The following is a 13,418-nucleotide window of genomic DNA, read 5'->3' on the forward strand; positions in this document are numbered from 1 at the left end:
GCATACAGGCGTAGAAAATGAAGTTGTCACTCACATTAAGGTTTGGTAGGATTGACCACCAATAGTGATCCGCCATTGTTGTTTTTTTTTTTTTGAAAGTTAAGTAATATTAAAAGCTCAACAAACAAACAACCTAAGATTGCCTAAGCGACCACACCACAGTATGGACAGGCCCAGACTTTTACAATCCTTCTACCCAGTTTCTATCTCTGTCACTAACTTTAGTGCTAAGAACCTGTAAACTTCTATGCTTTACACTATATTTTATCTTCTGTACTGTGTGCTCTAGCATATTCATAGTATTATCCCAGTAGGCTTGATTGCGATTCCTCCAAAGGAAAAGTTTACATGAGGATAAACAGAAGGGAGACAATCCTTAACACTGGTCTGTCCAACGTATCCTTCAAAGCCGCAGACTTTTTCACACCATAATCATATAGAAATTTATGTAAAGCTGTGTGGCAAAACTAAAAAGAAATCGACACAAACCCTGCAATATTTGCACAGTTGTTGACATGTGATTACATATAGACTTACATATAGAATTTCTATAGTGTATACAATAATGATTTTCACCAAAATCATACATTGTTCTTCTCTTTTTCTTTCTTTGTTATATATACAATCAACATCGTACATTGTAATGCTGTTTTCACGAACGTCTAGCTTTCAGAACCCCTCCCACCCAACCCTGCACATCAACACACAAATTTCTATAACCATCCATGAAAACTATCTCGAGCTAATTGAGCACCAACCGCATCAATCAGAGGATAGGGAAGTATCATTTGTGGCTTGTAAAAATACTTTGCAGTAGGAGCCAGGCTGCAATATAGAATTATAAGTAGCTGTTGCATCTCCTTTCCCTACCAAGACCAGAAAAAGTTCATCATAGCTGGTCTCAAAAGATGATTTATTGCCTTCATCGAACTCTTTAGACTCCACTCTTGCAATAATCCTTTCACCAGAGAAAACATTTTAGACACCCCAAACCAGGAAAAAAAAATATACAGATACAAAAAGAAAAACAAAATTGAAGATAAACAATTTGCTTTATAGTAGTGAAACACTTTGCATAACGTCACAGATCACTGCAATAAAATTGCAGAAAAAAGGCACTGGATTTCGCGCTGAAGTAAGGGCTCTGCCCTCAGTTCAAGTCCAACACCAAGTAGAAGCATTCCCGTTTCTTCCCCCTTTTCCCGTGTTTCTATAGATCTGGAATTTTTTTTGTGCCTCCTTGGTTCGACCTGACATAAGCAACACAAGATATTAAAATCTCACAATCATGCTTCATCTACTCAGCAAAGCACCAAATAAATGCTGGAGATGAAGCATTGACAACATGTTAAAGACACCACTGTCAATCTTTTATATAAATAGCCAATGACTCAAATGAACTAGACAAGATTTATTTTGTACACTAATCTAGGATATAGAAGTTATCAGAAAATTAAGCAGCTCATCCCCCTATCTTTAACAACCCAAATCAAATATGACATTAGACACTAAACATCTATACAAAATTGTTAGACCAGAAACATGCAGTATTAGTCACCAAAACATAGATAAATCACCCATGTTTAAGGGCATCTTTCAATGATCAAACAAGAAGAAAGTCCTTCAGAATTCAGATATATCATCCAGTAATTTAGATAGAAACCTAGGATTCAGATTATGGATGAAAAATACTCTCTCTCCCCTACTATCTCTTTCCCTCTTCTACCTTTCCTTCCTATATTCCTATCCCTCTTCTATCCTAATTTAATGTTGATTCCAGCCCAGTTTACACAGCTTATCATTCCCTCAAATCTAGTTCTATGTCTGAATAATACTAATCATATGCTCAAAAGGTTTAGTGACGTCTAACAATGAAAAAAAACACTGAAACTTTTGAACAAGTGAACAGTATACAACAAAATAATCCCTAAATATCTCCATTAATCTAGTAATCTCACGCAACTCACTCTCAGTTTTATTTGGTCCAGTACAAATTTCATTGCACCAATTATTGCTCTTGAATAATACCTCATTAAGTTAACCCTCTCCTGTATTTGATGAGATCACTTAAATATTAGTTTTTTTTTTTCCCCCTTTGAAACTGCTACAATCAGCATGAAACACATTTTTGCAATTTTCAGTTTTTGATTGATAGCCATAGAAAACCACAATGTAAGATATCTGAGGCACCTAAAAAGAAACAACAACAGAAAAGACGCAAAACAGAAGATAAGACAATAGCATGACCACATCTTAAAACATCATACAATATTTTAAGTAGATACATGAGTTACAAAATCATAACTCATTTTAATTTTCTGAGTAAAGAACCAGGTGAATGAGGTACTATACTATCCCAAGGCATCAGAAAGCCCGTTGAACTCCACATCAAACAATTTTCCAATTTCCATTTTTGTTAGAAAAACACAAAATTTAGATTATTTCATATCATGACATTGGCAGATGTAAATTTATAATACTACCTTTAACCTTCTTTGATAGACCACATTGGCAAAATATTTGAGATTCCTTTAGACGACTTATATATATGAATGAGGTAATGTACATAATTGAAAGAACTTTTTAAGCAGAGCAGTGCAGTACAGCACTTAACTTCCAAGTTGAATTAGTAAAAAGAATAATCAAACTGACAAAGTTTACACATTATATTGTACTCTAATCAAGTATGTCGTAGAAGTTCTCACATAAATTCATTTAATTCGTCTCCTCATCTCTTATAATCCACATGATATATACTCACAAAGATTAGACATCAAACATCCATGCAAGATTGTTGGACCAGTGCAGTACTCTCATCATAGTCATCATGACACAAAGGATAATCAACCAATTGATCCAACCATAAGGGCGTCTTGAATCATTAAACATACAAGCTTCTAAACCTGCCCAAACTATACCAATAGGGAAAAGTACTTCACCTTCAATTTCAAGCAAAATTAATAGATCATGCACAATGCACTTGCTAAAACAACTCCATTTACAACTTGTTTGGCATGCATGAAGCTTTTAGTTTTTAATACATGTCTAAAAGCACTAAGTTTTCACACGAATAGATGAAATATTTACTAGACTGAAGCCTCAATATCAAGTATTCTGTAGAAAATTTTCAAGGAAGACCAAATTGCTGGATCAAGAAACCAATAAGGCCCACCATGATCATACTTCATAATCCCTTCCAGATTAAAATCAGATCTCCTAAATCATTTAAAAGTTTTATACCTGGTACACATCCAATTGCCAAACACGGCTAATATACAGGGGGGAAATGCATACTTAGGTTCAAAATGAAGAGCCTACATATTCTACCCATGTCCAATTGTCTGACGCAATTTCTTGAGGGGGATGAAGAGTTGAAATAGCTGGTGCAGATTTAAAAATTCCTGATCTAAGTAATAATCTAAAGAAGCAGATTTAAAACCCAAAATCCTACCAGGTTCAATATACAAAGTATTCCAAGGGAATGAAAAAGATCTGGAGCAACGGCTGGAGTTTTCTCGACACGGTAAGTCGTTATTGGGAGAGGAGAATAGCGATTTGTGAAAAAGAAGATGAGCAGCAAATCATTTGAAACTTTCAATACCACAGTCTACCAGAATAAAGGTGGCAGATGAAATATGGACATGCCAGATAGATTGAAGGAGCGTGAAGGTATGATATGTCATAATAAGCCAATATACCTAAATGCACCCCTCTCCTCCAACTTCACCCTGGAAAAGATAACATAAAACAGGGGACCTTAAACCTCCTAGAGGAGCTACCACTCCTAACCTTCAAAAAAAAGGGATGCGACAGCTGATATAAACATTTCTATAAGTTCCTGAAAAAACTCCGTAAAACCAAATATGTTGCAATAAGGAAAATCAATCAAGTGGCAATGTCAGAATTACAAAACAAAAGAGACAACAAGCATGCAAATCTCATGTGAACAATATCCAGTTTACAAGCCTCGATCAAATAAAAAAGAGACTGGATCTACATAACCATTGCTCATGAATCAACAGGTTTACATGACACATACACACACAAAGCAGCACAATAATCTTTCCATTTTGCTTGTCTACTTAATATAAATTCAAGAATTTATTATTACAATTGTTAAACTATAGGGAGTCTTTGGATGGTGCAAATTGTTTTTTCATGCAACTTAACTTTCCATTTCTCCTTATCATCCTTTGTTTGGTTTGTGAAGGGGTGGAAATAGTTTTCCCAATAGTTAAAAATAGCTTTCTCAAGGAGTGTAACTCATTTTCCTTTCGAACGGAAAACCCAATTTTCCTCCCTCCTCCTTTAGCTCTTTTTTTATTTTTTTTTCTCATCCCATCCATCCTCTCCTTTCCCATCCATTTTCGATTTTTCTTTTTCAAACTTATGTTACACAAATCCAAACGACAAAAATCTAATTTTGTAAGTGTGTTTCCATTGTATAATGTCTTCCATGAAAGAAAAAAATTTACACTGAAAATGTTTTACATCAAACAAAACGAAGCCTAACCCTTAAACCAACCTCCACACTCTTCAATCACAAAATTCTAAAATAAGGCTGAAAAGATACAGACTAATATTATTATTATTATTATTATTATTATTATTATTATTATTGTTAACCTTAATTATTTGACCATGATTATAATATTATTCAATAGCAATATGAATAATCAAATAATAGACAATAATACAAGTATAATACTATTTGACCATGATTATAATATTATTCAATAGCAATATGAATAATCAAATAATAGACAATAATACAAGTATAATACTATACATTGTGGTACTTTAATAAAAAAAATTCTAATAATAACATAATCAGCTAATAGTAATATAAATAATAAAATAATAGACATAATACAAATAAATAATAAAATAATAGACATAATACAAATAAATAATAAAATAATATACACTAATACAAGTATAATACTATATAATCATTGTGGTACTTTAATTAAAATTCTAATAATAACATAATCCGCTAATAGTGATATGAAATTATGAATAACAAAATAGTGGACAATAATACAAATGTTTATTAAACATTGACTATTTGGATCTTATTGGACCTTATTAGACCTGATTGGAACTTATTGGACCTTATTAGACCTGATTGGAACTTATTGCACTTGATTGGAACTTATTGCACCTGATTGGAACTTATTGCACCTGATTGGAACTTATTGGACCTTATTAGACCTTATTGGAACTTATTGCACTTATTAGACCTTATTGCAACTTATCTGAACTTATCTGAACTTATTGGACCTGAAACTTAATTTTTTAAGTTGAACAGAACGCACCCTAACATAAAGACATAGTTGCATAATTGCAATAGAATATATCTATTGATCCAATACAATGTTTCAGAATATAGTGTTCAATTTTCTCTTGGTTCCAATATTCATTGCAATATATATGTCCTCCATTAATCCAAAACTCCAAACAAACCAAAATTTGCAATTCACACAATTGCCAAACAAGATCAAGTTGATAAATCACCAAACAAAAAAACAGTAAAAGTTTAATTACAAGTTATATTCATGGAGCAAGGAAAAAGCAACCAAATTTAGAAGAACATAAAAAAATCAAAGAAAGAATTACTACCATCATCAATTAGGAGAAGCAACATGTTTAGTAGAAGCGTCAAGAGAATTGTAGAATTGAGAAAAACGACGCTTTGGAGGGTCAGCTTTAGCAGGTTTTTTGCGCAAACCAAAGATTTCTTGCACTAATGGAACATGAACTAATACCAATTTCCACGCTAAAAACCAACCTACAAAATTCAACCCCATCAAATCAATCAATCAATCAAAGGTCAAATTTTGATGATAAAGTTTGGAACTTTACAAGTATAAGAGATTATACCCAGATGATGAATTGGAAAATTTGAATCATAAATAATTTCAGGTTTGAAGAAGAAAAGATTTACCTAAAAGGAGGATGAAGAGGACGAAAAGAAGGGCACATAAAGGGCGTAAGAGGAAGAGTAGAAGGTAATCCCAAGACGAAAGAGAAGAAGACTCCATTGACTTCAATTTTGATTTGATTTGATTTTTGATTCCCTTCTGTTTCAAACTCAATCTAGTTTATAATTGATCAATTTGGAGTTTTCTGTGATCAAACTCTAGTACTTGTAGTTCTTGCATTGTAATTGTTACAAGGACTATTTTATACTGAATACAAACTTAGTGTTCAGAACTTCAGATCCTGATTCAAGAGTTCAAGACTACGGAGCATCTAAGGGTCCGTTTAGTGTAACAACCCATGTCAAATCAGAAATACTCATATCAAATTAAATGAGAATTATCCAAATCAGATCAAAGAAAATAAAATTAGACGAAATAGCCTTTAGCGTCTTACATTTAACGTATTTGAAATTCATATATAAATTGGAGTTTCGATAGATTTTATAGATACAAAATATTATTGACTTTCAAAATTCGTCAATTTCAGTTGTTTAACTAATAAATGAGGAATGATTTGGTGACCATCAAAGCTTATGAATTCTTTTGTCTCAAATCTTAATTGGTCAATAATATATTAAATCATTAAATTTATACAACTTTCTCTCTGTTCATGCTATGAATGTGACAATTTACTATATATATTAAAGATTTTCAACCGTACAAGTCACCCAAACATTTATGAATGTGGAAGTTGGGATCCTAGTCAAAGACGTTTGTAAGAGAAGAACAAATTGGTTTAATTCACTAATATAATGAGGGAACTGAAGCAAATGTTGTAGCTTGTAACTTTGTTTGTTTGGCCTTTAAAATAGGACACGACACTCAAACTCTTATATCACTTATTGATTGCGTTATGTTGGCTTATGAGATTGACTTCAAGGGATGTAGTTATGCGAGTAGCTGTTTCATTTTCATACGACTTTATAGCATGCTGTTCAATTCTTGCTTCTTTTTTGATCAGATGCTTTTACAGCGTTGACTGCGACTTCCACACACTCGTAAAGATTACTCAATCTTCAACTCAAGCAATTTTTTATGCCCTCTTTTTCACAGGATTAAAATCCATTTTCATGGGCTAAAAGGGAACCCAACAACACACCACACCCAACCATTACTTTCATGGTTAAACACAAAAAATTTCACTCAAACAAAAATTTTGCTTACAAACAATGAAATCAAGCTGCATTGCTTGTTTCTTTTTACTTAATTTTGTTTTTAATACTCTCTTTCTCTCTCTATCTCTCTCTCTCTCTTCTTTTTCTTTTTTTTGCGTCATCTCTTTCCCTTTTTCGGATCTAACCTGAAGCTCTTGATACCATGTAGAATTTTTAAAGGAGAAAAAAGAGAAACTTGGAGAGAATTAGAAAGACTACATATTGTAAGAGGTATGGGCATAAGGAAGATAGGTGTTGGAATAAGCAAAGGGATGAGAAAGAGAAAGAGCAATCCAATTTTGCTCAAAAGGTTGAAGAAGAAGAAGATGATAGGCTCTTCTAAAGTCGTGTATGTGTTGCAGTTGTGACGTGATCAAAGTCGTGGTGTTTGGTACCTTTAGTGTCGTGAATTAAAGCAAGGCGTGTTCGGTCCAGTCGAAGTCGGACGGTTGTTGCAATTTAATCGTTGAAGTTAAGCAGTTTCTGTGACTTTGAAGCAAGGGGGTGTGTTGGTTGTGCTTCAAAGAGAGTTAGTTCCTTAATCAAAATAATGTATTACGTGGATTAACTTAGTCAAAGTTAGTTGCTATTAATTAGGAAGTCAGTAGCTTGGAGCATATATCATTACGTGGTTAAGTATCAAAGAGTTAGTGGAGTAGTGTTAGTGGGTTGTGTTCCTAAACTATAGGACCATTAGTTAGGTTAATTTCTTTTGCTATTTAATGCATTGTGTATGTCGAACTTCTTAATGGAGATTATTAGTATATTGCTTGAGTTAATACTTTCCAAAAAAAAAAAAAAAAAAAAAAAAAAAAAAGAGAAACTTGGAGAGAATTAGAAAGACTACATTTTTATATATTTTTCATGTACACACTTAATGAATAAACAAAACAATCTTTAAATAGGCATACAAAGCACTATTAATCACATGTCCACTATGTAGTCCACTACTTGTTATCCCACTACTTGCTATCCCACTAACTAGACCATTATCTAGACCACTACTTGTTAACCCACTAACTAATTATTAGCAACTAATTCTAACTATTAGGAAAACTATTTGACTAATTTTGGAGCATAATCCAATAAAATGGACGCCAAGAAGCATTAATAATATCGAAACATTAATCATTAGTACTGTGTATAGCACTTAAAAAAGAAGTAAAACTTCCTCATGTTTGATATGTATTCCGTATCAATGCTCATCCATGGCAGCAGCTATAGCAGGTCGCTCTGAGGATTCATCTGTTGCAGCAGGTTGCTCTGAAGATCCTTCTGTAACCGTAGATTGGTCTGAAGATATTTCAGTAGCTACACCATATTCTTTCTTACCAAGACCAGAAGAAACTTTAACCATCGCTGGTCTCAAAAGCGCGATCACCAAGGAGAATACCACGTCTGAATTCTTCAGATATAATGCCTTCCTTTAATTCCTCAAACTCCTCTCTCGCAATGGCCTCATGCAACTACAGCAGGAAAATAAAATATAAGTTAAGTTGCACCAATAAAAACCAACAGATACCAGTCCAGACTAAAATACAAACTTCCGCACAGTTATTGTTAATATCTAAGAAAACAGACATCTGTGTGCTTGGTAGATGTGGAAATTGAAGTCTCAATCTTCCATAAGTTGCAATCAACTGCAAAATTATGCCTTTGCCGACAGAGTGTAACACTCCCAAATTACTCACTTTTAAATAAATAATTTAATAAATAAATATTTGAGTAATTTAGGAGTATTACCGCCACGTGACTATCACGCTTTCGGCAACCAACTACTAACTAACCAAAATAACTTGCAGCGGAAGACTTTAACCAAAAATAATAATACTTCTTTATTAATAAAAGTAAATATTGTCTCAAAACTTAAAATAAATGAAACATTCTAATTTAGGTGAAGATCCCCTTCCTAGTATGCTCCCATGCACATTCAAAATTCACCTGCAAATCTGCTTACCAAAAAGGTAAACAGGGCAAGCCAAATAGGAAAAAGAAAATATGCGTCAGTATAAAACTGAGTACGAAATGTACTAGATAAGTAACACATTTGTTAGTTCGTCATAATTTTTCATTTCAAAAACTCCATAACCAAAAATTCAAGAATAACTCTTTAAGAATAAACTATTTTCAAACACTTAATAATAATTCAAGAATAACATTTTAAGAACAAACTCTTACCAAACACTTGAATAATAATTCAAGAACAACCGAACAAACTCTTTCCAAACACTTAATAGTAATTCAAGAATAACCTTTTTAAGAACTAAACTCTTTCCAAACAACTTTGATTAAAAATAATCCTGAAAACCAGTCCTCTTCTTATCTCCCTTCTATTTTGCTAAGTGTGCACACCCCCAAGCTAGTCATCCCATCACGGAGCTATATCAAGGGGTAACTATAATTCCAACAAGTGGACTTTGAATCTCTTGATATTAATCAAGCGGAAATAAAATAATATGACTTGTAAGTCATGAATAAACCTCCTTTCCTCATAAACAACTTTTTGAACATTCAAAGTTCATAAAAACCAATCAACCTTTCCTTGTAAAAATAATTTAATTTTCCAAAAAGGATAACAAAACTTCTATATAAAATGATTGATAATATCATTCCTTCTTTTCACTTTCAAGAGTGAATAATAAAACATTGTAACCATTTTAAACCAAATTTCTAAACCAATCCAACCAATAAAATCAATAAACAACTTTATCATATAAACCACATTTTAAAAGATCTAGCTACATAACGTACCTTGATCTTGCACAAAAGTATACTAGTATCTCCACTTAGTCTTAATCTTGAACGATCTCCTAACAAACCAATAATAAAAATCTAATAAGTAACTTATCACATGAACTTAATCATGAATGTAAACATGAATAACCTATCATGAGCATAATATTTTTGAGTAAGAAACATGGAAAATCTTTTTCTTTCTTAACCCAAAGAGAATTAGAACTTGAATAAGAAATATAAAACTAGAATAGATAAGAAGAGAAAGAAGAACCTTGAAGTATGGATTCTCCAAAGTTTTTGTGTGGAAAAGATGGCTAAAGGTGTGAGGTATTTATAGGAGTAGAATAGGTAAATTTGAAAATTAAAGAGTTTGTAACCTTCACCATAAATTAGGAGATTAAACCAAGATTTGTAACCTTCATCATAAATTTGGAAAACAAAACCCCTACTTCACAATCCCGTCAAAAATAATGGCCTAAAAAAAAATTTTTTTTTTTTTTTTTTTTTGGTTTTTTGAATAATTTTGACTAGGATTTAAAACCAAAAGTTTAACAAATCCAATTTTGGCGCCATCTTCCGCCAAAATAATTTAAAACGAGTGAAATTGCTAAAATACCCTTTGCTTAAAATATTTATTTTAGAAAATAAATATTTAATTAATAAATAAATACTGAAAATATGGGGTATTACAGTCTACCCCCTTAAAAGAAGTTTCGACCTCGAAACTCAAGACAAAAAGTCATAATCACTTTCCAAAAATGATTAAAATTTAAAATTGTAGTTTCTAACTCAAATGCTCATGTCTAAAATGCATATATGACTCAAAAATATGCTAAAATAATAACTATAGTAAAAGCGCGAAACTCTATCGCATTCTACCCCCTTAAAAGGAGTTACGACCCCGTAACTCGACAACTAACCTGGAAAACAACGCCGGATATTTCTTGCGCATATCCGCTTCTGCTTCCCATGTTGCTTCCTCATCTGATGGTTTGACCATAATACTTTGACTAATCTTACATCCTTAGTCGAGTACTTCTAACTTTACTATCAAGGATTCTTACAGGTCTTTCCTCGTAAGTCAAACTATCATCTAATTCAATGGTCTCAGGTTGCAGCACATGAGACACATCCGGAATATACTTCCTTAACTGAGATATATGGAAAACATCATGGACTCGACTTAAATCATTTGGCAAATTCAACTTATATGCCACTTTCCCGATCTTCTTTAACACCTCATATGGCCCGATATACTTTGGCCTTAACTTTCCCTTCTTCCCAAACCATCACCCCTTTCATTGGAGATATTTTCAACAATACCTTCTCCCAACCTGAAACTCTTCATCCCTTCGCTTCAAATCAGCATAACTCTCTGCCGATCTTGAGCTGCTTTGATCTTTTCTTGAATCACTTTCACCTGCTTCACCGTCTCTTCGAGGAACTCGGTCCAAGCACCACAGTTTCACTAATATCATTCCAGCAGACTGGACTTCTACACTTCCGACCATACAAAGCCTCAGCCATACCAATACTTGCATGATGACTGTTGTTGTAGAAAAATTCTATTAAATCGAGGAAATCTTCCCACGAACCCTGATACTCCATAACACAAGATCGCAACATATCTTCTAAAGTCTGAATTGTTCGTTCGTTTGCCATCTGTAGCCGGATGAAAAGCTTGTACTCATTAACAAATTAGTACCCAAAGCCTTCTGCAAACTCTGCCAAAAGTTGGACAAGAATCGTGAATCACGATCGGAAACAATGTCCTTAGGCACACCATGATATTTCACCACCCACTTCACATATGCTTTAGCCAATTGATCCATCGACCAAGTATTCTTCATAGGTATGAAAGTTGCAGATTTAGTTAGACGATCTACCACTACCCAAATTGTATCATTTCCAGCCTTAGTTCTTGGTAATGCAGACACAAAATCCATTGATATAGAATCCCATTTCCAACTCGGAATATCCAGAGTTGAACCTTCCCTTGCGGCCTCTTGTGCTCAAACTTGACCTTTTGACATGTGAGACACTTAGCCACGAACTCTGCTACCTCTCGCTTCATGTTTGGCCACCAGAACATTTTCTTCATGTCCTTATACAACTTATCACCACCTGGGTGTACTGAATAAGGTGAGCTATGAGCTTCTTCCATTAATTTCCGCTTCAACTCTTCTCTATTACTTGGTATACACCACCTCCCCTTGAACCGAATACTTCCATCATCGGCTATCTGGAAATCCGACACCTGACCATCCTGGATCTTCTCTCGAATCTTTTCTAATTTTCATCCTTTGATTGACCCTCCCTAATCTCATCATAGATTGAGGGTTGAATCGACAAAGAACCCAATAATTCTTCACACCGCCTTCTTCTAGTACCTCCAATGACATTTTCTGAAACTCGACACATAACTGACTTGGCAGCACCATTGCATTAACTGAATGACTCGACTTTCGACTCAATGCATCAGAACAACATTAGCTTTCCCTTCATGATACTGGATCCTAGATCATAATCCTTGATCAACTCCAACCACCTCCTCTGCCTCATGTTCAACTCCTTCTGAGTGAAAATATACTTTAAGCTCTTATGATCCGTGTACAACTTACACGTTGCCCCATACAAGTAGTGTCCCATATCTTCAAAGCAAACACTATTGCAGCTAATTCCAGATCATGGGTTGGATAATTCACCTCATATGGTTTTAACTGCCTAGAAGCATAAGCGATGACCTTCCGGTTCTGCATCAATACACACCCTAACCCAAATTTCGAAGCATCACTATAAACATCATACTGCTGGCTTTCATCAGGTAGAGCCAAAACGGTGTTGTAGTCAACCATTCCTTCAACGCCGAAAACACTTCCTCACACTCTGGAGTCCAAACAAACTTACATTCTTTCTTCATCAGGCTAGTCATTGGTCTCGATATCTTTGAGAAATCCTTTACAAATCTTCGATAGTAACCAGCTAACCCAAGGAAACTCCTTATATCAGACACCGTCTTCGGTGTTGGCCATTCGCGCACCGCTTGAATCTTAGTAGGATCCACCGAAACTCCTTCCTTTGAGATAACATGTCCAAAAATGCAACCTCATCCAACCAAAACTCACACTTAGAGAGCTTGGCGTACAACTTATGCTCTCTTAGGGTGGACAAAACTTCCCTCAAATGCAGCTCATGACAACTCCTATCCTTTGAATATATCAAAATATCATCTATAAACACAACCACATATTTATCCAAGTATGGCCTGAAACCCTATGCATCAAATCCATGAACACTACAGGTGCATTGGTCAGACCAAACGGCACACTGTAAACTCATAATGACCTTAACGCGTCCTAAACGCAGTCTTAGGAATATCACCCTCAGCAATCCTCAATTGGTGATAACCTGACCTTAAATCTATCTTCGAGAAAATTCCCGCTCCTTTCAACTGGTCAAATAAATCATCAATTCTCGGAAGCGGATACTTATTCTTGATCGTCACATTGTTCAACTCCCGATAATCAATGCACAACCTCAAACT

The 13,418-nt window shown here is 34.2% G+C and overlaps 1 long non-coding RNA gene across 1 annotated transcript; it reads right to left on the minus strand.

Annotated features, from left to right (window-relative positions):
- Positions 1-435: 435 nt before the first annotated feature.
- On the minus strand, positions 436-6,244 carry LOC109135004 (uncharacterized). The gene is made up of 3 exons (XR_007274441.2): positions 5,948-6,244; positions 5,623-5,791; positions 436-1,250 (listed from the first exon to the last, which is right to left on the minus strand). It is a non-coding gene; the product is annotated as an uncharacterized LOC109135004 (long non-coding RNA).
- Between the last annotated feature and the right edge of the window lie 7,174 nt (positions 6,245-13,418).

Source organism: Beta vulgaris, chromosome 5, assembly GCF_026745355.1.
Source record: "Beta vulgaris subsp. vulgaris cultivar EL10 chromosome 5, EL10.2, whole genome shotgun sequence".
NCBI lineage: Eukaryota > Viridiplantae > Streptophyta > Magnoliopsida > Caryophyllales > Amaranthaceae > Beta > Beta vulgaris.